Source organism: Chionomys nivalis, chromosome 5, assembly GCF_950005125.1.
Source record: "Chionomys nivalis chromosome 5, mChiNiv1.1, whole genome shotgun sequence".
Taxonomy (NCBI): Eukaryota; Metazoa; Chordata; class Mammalia; order Rodentia; family Cricetidae; genus Chionomys; species Chionomys nivalis.
Genome location: NC_080090.1, coordinates 9,535,110 through 9,549,349, shown reverse-complemented (window position 1 = coordinate 9,549,349; position 14,240 = coordinate 9,535,110). Strand labels below are relative to the sequence as shown.

Genomic DNA, 14,240 nt, shown 5'->3' with positions numbered 1-14,240 from the left:
CGTAGGTGACCTTTGCTCATTATATTCTCATTATGATGCTAAATTTTCTACCCTGGAGATGTTCCTGTCTGCCATGTTTGAACATGTGACATATGAGGAGCCTGTTCTCAAACTGAACATGCTCAATAGATGTGTCTGCCTCTACAGATGATGGTAGAACTTTCTGAAATGAATATGCATGAGTTTCGGTGGTAAACACCTGTCTTTGCTGGCTGTTTTTGCTTTGATAGCCACTGCTTTGGGAGTTATCCCCGGTGATCTCCTCACTCATACTGCAATACAACCCTCACTAACTGTCTGCTGGTTCCAGATACTGCTTTGTTCTCACCCATTGTGCCATGATACAAGGTCGTGCTGAAGAGGTGCCCTGGCTCTAAGAAATAGCCCAGTTGCTGTATGTTACTTCCAGTTTGTCCTCATTGGGGACCAAACTTATCCTAACCATCACTTATCTAGCCTCTCTTTCTCATTCTTCCCTTACCCCAACCCAGGAAGCTGGGAGAGTATCTCCAGGTGGCAATAGCTCTTCAGAATGTTTTAAGTGAATCTGTCTCACCTTACCCTCAAAGTCTTAAAAGATTCCATCCTATTGAAGTGCGAGCTGTACTAGCTGTTTTTTTTTTTCCATTTTTACACAGTTAGCCACTACCAAAATATCCGCAGCACTGTTAGCTTCACTGGATCTCCTTCCTCCCATGGTGAGGTGGGACATTGTGGTGGTGGTAGCACAGGAAGGAAGAGGCTATTCACCTGGTGACAGACAGAGAAGAGCCTGGGGACAAGATAAACTCAAGGCCTCAGGCACAGGGACCTATTCACTCTGGCTAGGTCCTACTGCCTAAAGTTTCCAGAGCCTCCCCACGGTATGGTGTTTGTGGGCAAATGTCCATTCACCAAAGAAGAACACTAATGGCAGACATCATCATCATCATCATCATTCTACCCAAGCTTGGGCAGTGAAACAGTGAGTTTCTTGCAGCTACTTACAAGAATGTGAGTAGGGGGAGGGGCTGCCTACAAGAACACGGATGACTCAAAGGCAGGTGTGTGACCAAAGATCCCACCCCAACACGGGTGACACTCACCTAAGATGCATCCCTGAGCTCACTGAGTACTTGCAGACAGCTCTGCAGGCAGAAGAACCTCCAACTCCCAGCAGCTGTCCCTGCTTTTTTAACTTGCAGGAAAATCTTTGTGGTGTAGCAGGGCTAGAGAGGGCACAAGAAGAAAGATGGCCAGGACACCACAGCTCCAGGAACAGGGCTGGATGAGTCCGTTCTGCCGTAAACCCCACCAGAGGGAGCGTTGCCAGCCTCTACACCACACACAAGCATCCGCTGGGGCCTCCAGTACTTGTCTGCTCCAAATGTTTGTTAACTTTGCACCTACTTAGAAACACCACCTACCAACTTCTCAACACCAGCTCAACGTAAGCTAAGAATTGAAGGAAGCTTAGTGGAAGTTTAGTAACAAGATCTGGGCAGCATTTGCACGAGGGCCTACGGGTGTCACCTCTACTCAGTGGTGGAACGGGAGCTGCACACATCAATCAGCAGCTGTCACAGATAGGGAGGATTGAGTTGTCATAGAAAGGCCAGGAGGACTGTCCGTGAAGAACACTCAGAATCCAAACGGTTTTTCTTATTAAGATATTTATTGCTTAAGATCAGTTTAGTAAGCATAAATTCTGTTCTAAATCATGCCCATAAATTGTGTTCCCGGCTTTAAAAAAAAATCAGTGTGTTTTTTAATTACATGTGTGAGTGTGTACATGTGTGTGCGTGTGTATGTGAGTGAGACACTCATGGAAGCTAGAGGTATTGGATTTTCTGGAGCTAGAGTTACTGGTTTGTGTGAGCCACCCAACATGCAAGCTGGAAACCAAACTCAGGTCCTCTGGAAGAACAGGAAGTACTCTTCATCACTGAGCCGTCTCTCCCACCTGATTCTCTTTCTGACTTGATCATTTGAACATAGCAAAATCAGAAATTTCATGTCAGTTGAACAGTATAGAGTGTATGAGTGTAGATACAGGCTAGAGAACAAGACAAGAGGCCACAGGAGAAGAAAGAGCTGTTGGACAATTGGGAAGGACAAGAGAACACAGGACACTAGAAAGAAGAAAGGCAGTTGGGGCCTGGTGAGGGACAAGGAATATATCTGGAAAAATTTTCCCCTTCTGCAATTCTTTCTTACCACATCCCCAAAACATAACACATGCTCCTTGTCTTCAATTTTATCAAGACTATGATATATCTAACACATAGTAGACTATACACTCCTGCAAACAAAACAAAACACAAACACAGACTCGATGGAACAACAAAGAAACAACATGAATCTCTCAACTTTCTGTGTTCACCTCAGAAGTCTTTAAAAACAAATAAATTCATATTTCCTGAGCTTTAAACTTGAGAGTCGAAGCATAAAGTTTCAGTTCAAATAAATTTACAAATATTTAACATCTCAAGTCAAATGTACATAATTGGTCTTTTCTTCATTAAAGTTGTTGGCTCAGAATTATTATATTCCATTTTCAACACATTGTTAATTTCCTCTTTCTTTGTTTTATCACTGTGTTAAGAATTCTTAGAACAAGGCTGTTTTTGATCTGGGTTAATTCTGTTTTATTTCTATAAATATATTCTGGACACAAAATATTACTTTTCATGAGATAGATTAGTTAGTAAGTTTTGATTTTAAAAAATTCCCAATAACACATCTTCCAAGGGCAGGTTTCTTGGCGTCTTTAGCTTAATTTAATGCATTTTATATCCTGTTGCCTCTTGGGCTTGGAAGGGACTCGAGGGTGTTGTTTAGTTGCTGTTTTCTGCAGAAGTCCCAACTGTTGCTGTCATTCTTGACCAGAGACGGGGGTTATCTCACGCCTGCTTCCCATAGTCCATGCCTATTTCTTGCATAACAGTTTAATGGCCCAGTGCCTAGCCACAGGGGCAGCTGTCATCATCTTGGCCCTTACTCTGAGAAGAAAAGGACAGAAAACAAGATCAGTCATTAAATTGTCTGGGGCATCTTCGCTGTGCAGACTGAAGAGAACCCGGCGAAGGCGTCCCTTGTCTTTCCAGTAAGCTCATGTCACACTTATCCTTATGAAGAGAGACAGCTGACTTTCATATTCACACTAACGCTGTGTGTTTGATATTCACTAATTCATTCTCTTTTGAATCTCTGTATGCATGCCGTGTGTGTGTGTGTGTGTGTGTGTGTGTTCGTGTGCATCACTTAAGATAAACATGTGTTGTCACATGGGCATGGTGAAAGTCAGAGGGCAACCTCAGGTGCTGCTTCTCACCTTCCACCTTGTCTGAGATGAGGTCTCTTGTTGATCCCACTGGGTGCCACAGGCAGTCTGGCCCAAGAGCTTCTGGGGATTCTACTGTCTCAGCCTCTCTCTCTGTAAGAGCATTGGGATTATAGAAGGCACTCTAGTGCATGGCTTTTCACACACATTCTGGGGATCCAAAGGCAGGATCTCACACAAGCCTGGCAAGTCCTTTACCAAGTGGGCCTTCTCTTTATTAATTAATGTCTTCGTTCCTTCAACAAATATTCAGTCCCGCCAAACATCACCCTCTGTGAATCAGGAAAGAGAAGAGACATACTGTGAGAGAAAGACACAAAGAGGTGACAAGAACTTCTGGAAACCTGCAGGAAGGTCAGCACCCCCAGGGACTGGCACACACCAGGTGGGACAACCATGCAAGTCACACAGAACTGGACCCAAAAGAACTCCAGGTCTCTAATCTGACAAGGTGTCCACAGCTCAGCCTGAGAGATGCGTGTCTCAATCAGCAAGCAAGCCATTAGATGCCCACATAAATGTGTCTACGCAAGGATGTTCTCATCAGACAGTCACCCGCTTCTCTTGTGGAGCATCACTCCCTGGTATAGGGAGGCAGTCACTTGCTTAGACGTTCTCCTACCAGTAAAAACTAGGGCTGTCTCCATTCTTTGACTATTATGACTGAGACATCTATAATCATCTTCATCGAAGTCATTTTGTAAACATATGTTTTCATTTCCTTGAGTAATTACTTAGTAATTTCATATTGCCAAGCCACGAAGTAGACACAATTCAGCGCTTTAGGAATTTACTAGCTATTTCTCGAAAGGGAGTGTGTAGTTGTACAATCCTATTCAGATACATCACAGTTCTGGTTGCCCCACACGCTCACATTTGGCATGGGTGAACTTTTATCTTGGTCATTTTCTTGTAGAACATTATTAGGATTGATTCAGAGCAATGGTCCCATTTTCTCCATTGCTCTCTGCCAGGATTATGCAAGTCTCATGAGGTTGGGCTTCTCGTTTATCCTGGTCTCCCCAAGGTCCCCAAGGTCCAGCATATTGCATGTCATGTCACTGACCCTTACTGAGAGTCTGAGAAGGAAGAGATGTCCCCTCTCCAATGTGACTCTGAAGCTACCCCTCTTCCATTTTGTGTTCAGCCCAATCCCTCCATAATACCAACACTTCCCTAACTGAATGCATAGATTTCTGGCAATGCCTGTGCAGGACCTTCTTCTCCCAAGCTGGGGTCCTGATCTGACTTCATAGCGACTCCAACCATTTCTTTCCATCATCTATCCATGCACCAGATCAAGCCTTGAGTTGTTATTGTTTCTCTTACAAATTTATTTATTTACTTATTTTCTTGTTTATTTCTTGAGATGGAGGCTTATATGGTCCAGTTTGCCCTTGAGCTCACTGTATGGTCTAGGGTGACCTTGAACCTCTGATCTTTCTGCTCCCCACTCCCTGGGTTCTGAGATCATAGACAGAACTACCACACCTGGTTTATGCAGTGCTAAGGACCACACCCAGGACTTCTAGTGTTCTACTCACTGAGCCAGGCCCTCCTTGTACAAATTTACACGCTCTATTTATAAAGCTGCAGCTTTATCAAATAACAGACAGAGTCATTATCAATACATATTGCTGTTTGGGTGATTCTTTTAAAGCCCAGCTGCTTACCAAAGCCAACTAACCATCAAACAGAGGCTCAGGTGGACAGCCGGACACAAACGCTCCTGCTTCCTCTGCCTTGCTCTGCCGAGTGTCACTCTCCCTCTCATGAGAGTGTTTGAGTCTGATCCTCTCAGCCAAGTGGCAGATGGAGAAAATGTTTGCAATAGAGATGAGAATATTTTATCAGACTTCCTACAAATGGGGCCCACTGAATTTTCATCTGCCAGCTAAGCACTGATCAAAAAAAGGGGGGGTCTCAACAGGATATCCTGTAAGGGCTCCTCAGGAACGTGTGTGTTTTCAGTCAGCAGTCAGGGGAGAGATGATAAATCTCTAAGGGCAAAGAAGCGCACCCTGGAGCAAACACTTCCCTGGTCCTTCCAGCCTTCCGAAGGCCGCACAGCAGAAGGGAACCTGGGTCAGGATCCAGGAAGTCTGTGTTCCAGACCTGGTTCTGGCCCTGACTCCTTAGGTCACCGACTGTTGGTGATGTCACTTTTCAGTACCTCAATCTTCCATCTGTACAACAGAAAAAATGAATCCTCTTCCCACCAGCTGGCTTGTGAGTCCACATGGGGAAGTGAGACCATGAGTTGTTTACTGGATCTTTTGTTCTTGTCTCTCAATCACAGCTTCAGAGAATAATTGCTACCGATGTTTATTAGACAACTACTATATGCCGTCTATGGGTCAGGTAGATCCATGTACACAGGCAAGAATTACCTCTGTCAACACTAACCAACCCCCTGGGGGGGATGCAGGGAAGGTCACCAAGAATACATGGAAGGGTAGCTCATAATCACGGACAGGCCAAAGACTCCCATTTCAGATGCTTCCAGAAACCAAAGCTTAGGACAGCCTGAAAGAGCAGGAAATGTCTTCCCTCACAGGCAAATTAAAACAGAAAACCAGGAAGATTTCCCAAGTGTGGTGCTGCCTCTCACTCGCAAACACACACAAATGAGGCGTCAAACACAAGGGCATGGTGAGAGCCTTGACTGTGTGTAGTCTCGCTGCCCCGCCCTTGACCCTTGGAGCAGGTAACGCTTTAGGCTCTGAGATGGCTCAGTTGAGATACAGAGAGGAACGTGTCCCAGAGGCAAAGGAGGAGACAGAGGTGCTTTTCAAAATCTCGGAGCTGTTTCTCATTTTGAAATGTCTTTCAGTTGAGGGAAAACTAGTCTTCCCTACGGCTGTGCCCTGCTCCCTCATAAGATACACACACATACACAGAGACACACACACACACATATAGATGAGAGAGAGAGAGAGAGGGAGGGAGGGAGGGAGGGAGAGAGAGAGAGAGAGAGAGAGAGAGAGAGAGATACACACACATACACAGAGACACACACACACAGACACACACATATAGATGAGAGAGAGAGAGAGAGGGAGGGAGGGAAGGAGGGAGAGAGAGAGAGAGAGAGAGAGAGAGAGATACACACACATACACAGAGACACACACACACAGACACACACATATAGATGAGAGAGAGAGAGAGAGGGAGGGAGGGAAGGAGGGAGAGAGAGAGAGAGAGAGAGAGAGAGAGAGAGAGAGAGAAAGTAGTTAGTCCTGAAATCATGTACACACAGCAGGTTGTATTTATAGAGCTCTCTCTCTCTCTCTCTCTCTCTCTCTCTCTCTCTCTCTCTGTGTGTGTGTGTGTGTGTGTGTGAGAGAGACAGACAGACAGACAGACAGACAGAGACAGAGACAGATAGTTTAGTGGATAGAAGCAGGGAGACTTGATCCCCATCTCTGCTCAGTCGCTTCAAGCCATATGACCTGCATAAACCACACGGCTTCTCTGAGCCTCCATCGTCTGACTTAGAAACAGAGTAAGGACTGGGGCCAAGCCACTGGGCATCTCAGGGGCACCCTGGGCTTCTGTCTGGATGCTGGGAGGGAGAGCTTCTCAGATGCCATTCTCAGATGCCTACATGGCATGTGTGCTTCTGGGATCCAGGACCGGCACAGGAGGGACTGCAGGTGGCGCTGGGCAGGGGGGTTTGTGTCCCCTTTGTGCTGCAAAGCTCCAGCCCCAGGGCCTTTTTGAGGCTCTCAGAAAACACAAATTGGATCCAAGGCGCCTGTTCCAGGCTCATTTGTGTTTACCCCACCATCAGGAGGGTGCCATTTAGCCAGAACCATCATTTGCAGTCACACCAAATGGCCCATGGAAGAAAAGTTGGTTATGCTCAAAGAACAGATGACAAGTGACAGGCCCTGCTCCCGATTCCCTACAATAACAGAAGACACCAGCAACTGCTGTGTGGTCCAAACACCAGAACACACTTCTGCTTTCAAGCCCTTGTGATCTGCTGCATTCGCCCCTTCCCAGGAATGGAAGAACAGCCCCTCGTCCCCAGTGCAGTCAGGCACCCCTGCCTCCAAAGTCACACATGGGCAGCACTCTCCCACTCCAGGTCTGAGTCCTGATTGATGCTCAGTTTCTTTCTTTCCCTTCTTTCTCCCCCCCTCCTCTTTCTCTTCCTCTTTTTCTTCCTCCTCTTTCTTCCTCCTTCTTCTTCTCCTCCTCCTCCTTCTCCTTCTACTTCTTCTTCTTTGCAGGTAAAAATAACTCACTTGAGCCCTCAAGAGTATGTTTTTACCTGTTGTTAGTACACACACCTGACACAGGAATGGATGCATTTTATTAACAGGACTGATTTTGCCATTTCCCAACGTGCACAGATATCAAAACATTACATTGCACATCATCAATACATTCAGGTTTTTTCTTTTGTTACTTTTAAATAAAAATATTTTGTAAAAAAAAAATCACTTCATCTTTCTGCATCTGGTGTTCACATAGTGAACAGGACAAACAGGGAAAGAATTAGTTCAAGACCAAGAAAGAAGGGAGGCAAAAAGATGGCAGGTGCCCACATGCCTGGCCCCACGCATCACTGGGCACAGCTGAATTCACCTTGCCAGTCAGGCCATGTCTCTAACCCTTTATTTTGGCTAAGGAAGGGAACCCTAAGCCTTCTCCAATAAACAACTGACTACTGACCCGAGGCCTAGGGATCAGTTCAAGTTCCAGTCAGACCGATGGGGACTATGGGACTTCCCCAAGCCTGCTCTGGGGTAATCATTTAGCTCTAGCTCTACTAGCGGAGAACCAGTGTGCGCTCCTATCATTGCTGATGTTTCACGTTTACAAAATGGACCTCTGATAAACAGCTGGAGGCATCCGTGTCTGAAAACCGCTGTCCCCAGATGGAAGTGATAAAGATGGCCCAGAGGATCTTCCAGGAGAGAGAATCAGTTGCAAACCAGTTGCGCCATCCAAAAGAGAGAGGGCACAGTGAAGGCAGTAGTGTCGTGTCCCCAGAAGGAGCCTGTTTCCTTTTCCGGGAGTTCTGATCCTGTGGGAAGCACAAATCCCTCTTCCTGGCCCTTGTCCTCCGCGGAGCACACTGCCCAGCGAGCCTACCATCTCAAAGCTGGGGAACAGGACCTGCCAACCTCAGCTGAGTCTCTGAAGCATTTGTTATTTTTATGGGTCCCTGAGTGCTTCTCTTGAATATTAATTTTCTTCAATTCTTTAAGTATATATTAGTTATTACATATTTTTGATTAATATTTGATGGCCGCTTAGGCTGCCAAGAGCGCCCGTAAATTTTCCCAATGGAATCTGATGCTAGGTGAGTGTGGGAGACCCCTTATGCGGAGCGAAGACATTAATCATTTTAAGTCTCTGATTCCACACCTTAATACCCAAAGATATATTGCTATGAAGCCCATAACACGTCATTAAAAATGAATGTCTCGTGGCAGTTTTCATGCCTGCAGAATTCAGGGCAGGGGGTGGGGTGGGAAACCTGAAACCACAGAACCCAGGGAGTTCACAAATCCCACTTTGCAGACCTTTTTCCTATGAATTCCCTGTTCTTCTAGAATCAGTTACATGATGTTAGGGCCTTAAGCAAAAGAATAAAGAGTCTTCAAAAATCATGACATAATTTGACATAGAAACAACAAAGTTTCAACTAAGCCTTCTAAAGCATGGGGCCCTGTGTGACAGCACGAGGTCCATCTTGCCTTTCCCTGCCCTCTTCAGCACCCTCACCTCCTTCTATTTTAACCTTGGCTCCTATCCATGTTTTAAAAAAATTTACTAAGGTGCTATGAAGGGTCCTCTAAGTTTAATAACTGGGTCCTGTTTGTCAACCCCTATTCTGCATATATATGCATATATATATATATATAAGAGAAATATACTTAGAAAATAGATATAGATTAGAAGATACATGGATGATAAAGTAGTTACACTATAAATGGTAGGCCATAGACAAATAATAACGATAGAGAGATGATTGGTAGAGAAATGGATGATAGATTATAGATACAAAGTTAGAGGATAGATCATAGACAGAAAGACAGAGAAATAGATAATAGATGATGGGTAGAAAGGAAGATGATAAACACATAGATGCACATTATAAATTAAAACTATACAGCAGAGAGAAGATAGATAGATAGATAGATAGATAGATAGATAGATAGATAGATAATAGACAGATAGATGGATAGATAGATATATAGGCAGATGGATAGATAGATGGATAGATAGATAGATAGATAGATAGATAATAGACAGATAGATGGATAGTTAGATATATAGGCAGATGGATAGATAGATAGATGATAGATAGATAGATAGATAGATAGATAGATAGATAGACAGATAGATGGATAGATAGACAGATGGATAAATAGATATATAAGCAGATGGATAGATAGATAGACAGATAGACAGATGAATAGATATATAGACAGATGATAGGCAGATAGGCAGATAGTAGATAGATAGACAGATAGACAGACAGACAGATAGATAGATGAGCAGGCAGGCAGGTAGATAGATGCAGGTATGGATATGAAGTCCATGGTGTTTCACTTCCATGCAGAACATCAATGAATGCAGAGCTCACATGGATGACAGTTGGTGCATGCAGGAGACCACCGCAGTCATGCTGGATAAATATTTTAACTTGGCCTAGTTTGGAAGAAAGTCTAAAACCATAATGCAGAGTATGAGTCCATGAACAACCTTCGTTTAGTCAAGGCAGACAAGCACTGCCATAAGGAAGACAGGATCCTCTGAGCTCCAGATGCCCACTTGAGCAAGAACAAAAGACAGAAGAGACTGTCTTCAGCCCCAAGGCTTCTCCAAACCAGACAACTGACCTAGTCTGGAGGGGACTCACTCCCAATCCTGAGGAGAGACTCTTCAGTGACGGCATTTCCTGTGGACATATGGAGCCTTTCACCTTTCAGTCCTGCCAGCTCCTGAGAAGGCACTGCCCCAGGTCACAAGCGTCTCTTCAGGGTCTGGGAGATGACAGTATCTCTGCTCGCTGCAGTGCATTGCTCTGCACGAGGAATGGGTTGTAGAGAGGCAGGGGCAGCAGTTGCAGAATAAGGCCAGGAGGACTTGGCCTTAAGACATTTGCCCAGACTTGCTTTGTCACTTGCTCTATGTTCAGTAGAAGGTAGACAAAGTCAGCCTAACTTAAAAACCAGATATCTCTGCGTAGGGAGATGGATCGATGGGTAAAGTACTAGCCTTGTGAGGACCCGAATTTGATCCCTGTTGTGGGATAATCTTTTTGTATACTGTAAAGATGTGTCTCTGCTTAAGGCACCTTCTGATTGGTTTAATAAAGAGCTGAATGGCCAATAGCTAGGCAGGAGAGAATAGGTGGGATTTCTGGGGGAGAAAGAGGAACTCTGGGAAAAAGACATGTAGAGAGATGCCAGGGAGACACAAAGCAAATCAGACAGAATGGAAGAGAGGTAAATAGCCATGTGGCAGAATGTAGATTAATAGAAACAGGGTCATTTAAGTTATAAGAGCTAGTTAGGAATAAGCCTAAGCTAAAGGCCAATCTTTTATAATTAACAATAAATCTCTGTGTCATTTTGTTGTGAGTTTGGCGAAAGTCCAACTACAGATCCTAGGCCCATTGTATGGGTAGTGCAGGCTTGCTATCCTAGGGCTGGGGCAAAAGAGACAGGGGAAGGGGACCTCTAGAGTTCACCCAGATAGCACAGCATACTTGGCAAGTTCCAAGCCAATACAAAGCCTGCCTAAAAAGAAAGGAAGAAGGAAGGAAGGAAGGAGGGAGGGAGGGAGGGAGGGAGGGAGGGAGGGAGGGAGGGAAGGGAAGGGACAGAGGGGACAGTTATTGTGGTACATTGAGTTTCATAAAGACAATGCTGGGCAAGAAGAGCCAGACAGGCACAGGTGACTCTGTGCCTCACAGAGGAAAATCAACTAAACACGGGCAAAGGAGAGCTAAGAAGCTGAGAGGCAGATGTCAGTACAAGCTTGCCAGGAGGGGTTCAAGAGGAAGCCTGGATGCCTCTGTCAACTTCTTGGGGTTCTCTAAGAAGTCTCAGAGAGGTGGGGACTGTGTCTGCGGGGGGAAAAAATGGGGGGTGTGCAGACATGACAGAGGCTGACAAGGCTCTCCATGAGAGAGGAATGAAAATCTGCACACCCCCTCCAAGGGAAGACCTAAAAAAAGTTCAAGGGCCAAGTGCCCTCAGGAGGCCTCCTTTGGCCTTCTTGATCTGTGCTGAACACCATCCCCAAATCAAAGGAGGCCATCCTGGCTTATCCATTGGTGATGCTGCCAAGAAATTGGGAGCCATGTGAACCAACGTTGCTGCAGATGACAGGCAGCCCTGTGAAAAGATGGCTGCCAAGCTGAAGGAAAAATACAAAAAGCACACTGCTGCCTACCAGGCTAAAGGAGAACCCGGTGCAGCAAAAGAGGGACAGTTAAGGCTGAAAAGAGCAAGAAAAAGAAGAGGAAAATGAGGAAGAAGATGACGAATGAGTTGAATATATTTTTCTTGTCTGTAAAGCATTTAACTCCCCGATACACGGTGTAAGATTTTTCTTTTTTGTATAGTTAACACACTCCTGAATGTGTCTTTAGCTGGCCCTGTCTCTGTGGAGTTTTCAGTAACCACAAACCTTGCCTGGTGCAGTCTGGGGATGGAAACTGACATGGAAATTTAAAGCAGGCTCTTGCTGGTGCACTGCACAAATTAGTTATATATGGGGAGCATAGTGTTGTGGTTTTCTTTTTTATCTTCAGTTGTCTCTGATGCAGCTTATACAAAGATAATTGTTCTGTTAATTGAATACCACTCTGTAATTGCAGGTAATAATAATAATAATTGCAGCTACTTGTTAACATTCTGAATGCTTCTAAGCAAATAAAATTTTTATTAAAAAAAAAGTGAACCGCACCCAAAGGATAATACTCAAGGTGGACCTCTGACCTTCTCATGCACATTCATACACACACACACACACACACACACATAAGTATATGCACACACACTGGAAAAATATTAACATGCACATAAAAAAGTTTTGAAAGAAACCAGGAGGCTCTTTCTATTCCTACTTCCTATATGACTAGGGGAGAGGATGATGGCAGGATTCAGGACGAGAAGCTCAGGGAAGGAATATGACACCGCTGAAGGCCCTGACTGGTTCAATCATTTCTCCTAACCCTCATTTCGACACAGGACGCTGCCCTCCCTGCACACTTGCCCATATTTCAGATATTTTGGAGGTATGCTTGGACGTGTTCATTGTCTCTCAGTCTCTGAACTAGAAGCAGAGTTCAGACTAAAGCAGACTGCATCACTGTCCCCTCGAATGGCCTGGGCTACAAGGTCAGTGCCCATGTCTGGAACCAGGGCCTGGGATTGATTGGCACACTCTGAATGTGTCCTGGAGGCACTGGTTCATTCCATCAAATAGGCTAGCAGCTACTCGCTGAGGATCAACTTCTGACCGGGTCAAATAAAGAATGTCTGCATTACAGCCGTCCTCTCCCGAGAGTCTATGGTGGGTACCACCTCTCATCTCCTAGAATCCCAGGATCTAGGGAGTGTCTCACCATAAAAGACTAAAAGGTGTCTCCGTGGATAAAATGCTTGCCATGTGAGCCTGGGGGCCAGCGTTTGTATCCCCGAAGCCCACCAAAAAGTCAGGAAGATGTGGTGACCACCTGCAATCCAAGCACTTGGAAGGCACAGGCAAGTGATCCCCAAGACAAGTTATCTGGCTAGACCAGGGGAATCGGTGACCTCTGGTTTCCACAAGAGATCCTCTCTAATGCATGAAGTGGAAAGTGGCTGAGGAATACCCAGCATTGCCTCTGACCCTTCATGGTTGTGTATGACATCACACATGTGTACATGCACACATACACACACACAGACGAGCATGTATGCACAACACACACACAGGCACACACACAGAATTTCAAGGGAGCTTTGTCCTGTCTCCCATGTCTGGGCTCCTCCGCCCACTCCACTCCTGAGCTGCCTTAAGTAGCATCCTTCCATGTCTGTTGCGATCTTCTGTACACTGATGATGGTGCCCAGAGCTCCACCCACCTGGAGAGTTAAAGCTCTCCAGTGTTGCTTTAGTCCCTCTGACTGTGGTTTAGGACTCCATTCCCCCAAGAGCCTCATCTTTTCACAAATGTGAGAGTAGGGGCATTGGCACATAGTCTGGTGGGCCACAGCGATGACACAGCAGACACTCCTTACACAGCTCCCCATTCACAACGCCCCTTGTCCTTACACCCCTTTGTCCTGCTCATTTACTGCCCAATATTGATTTAGTTCTGTGGGAATTAGTTAAAACACTGGTTTTAGAGCATGGACTATTTCCTCCCTAGAGGACAGCTGGTGATATCCAGAAGCAGTTTCGGCTGTCAACAATGCAGGGGTGCCGCTGGTATATGCTGGGTAGAGGTCGGGTATCTGGTTGCATGTCTACTGCACAAACCCCACAGCAAAGACTCAGGCAGCTGTAATGTCAATTGGGACACAGAGAAGAAGCCCCAGTATAGACCAGGATGGACTAATTTCTGCCACTCTCCCTGTGTCCTCTGCTGTCACATCCAGTTGATCAGGACATTTGTCCCCTCAAAGCACTGTTCTGAACCCAGAGCCCTCTCCACACAGGGCTGCAGGCAGCCTCTTCTGAGTGGCAGATGCCAAACTGCGAAATGAGCTGGACTGGCTGTTCTCACCCTAGATGCTTTGGGTGCTGCCTGCATTTGCCTATAATAACACTGCAAACATTCAGAAGAGGAGATCAAGGCATCTGTACGCAACATGACCTCCAGTTGCTCTGAGATGAAAAAGGGAAATGAGAGAGAGAAAAAGGAGTAGGGGGGAAGCAAAAGAATGAAATAGAAGG

The 14,240-nt window shown here is 45.5% G+C and overlaps 1 long non-coding RNA gene across 1 annotated transcript in view; it reads right to left on the bottom strand.

The window, feature by feature from the left end:
- Positions 1-1,737: 1,737 nt before the first annotated feature.
- Positions 1,738-14,240, bottom strand: part of LOC130874428 (uncharacterized) — a 75,391-nt gene continuing 62,888 nt past the window's right edge. The window contains exons 3-4 of the long non-coding RNA XR_009057139.1: positions 3,314-3,594; positions 1,738-2,981 (exon numbers count right to left, since the gene is read on the bottom strand). This is a non-coding gene — a long non-coding RNA (uncharacterized LOC130874428). The remainder of the gene's footprint in view (positions 2,982-3,313; positions 3,595-14,240) is intronic.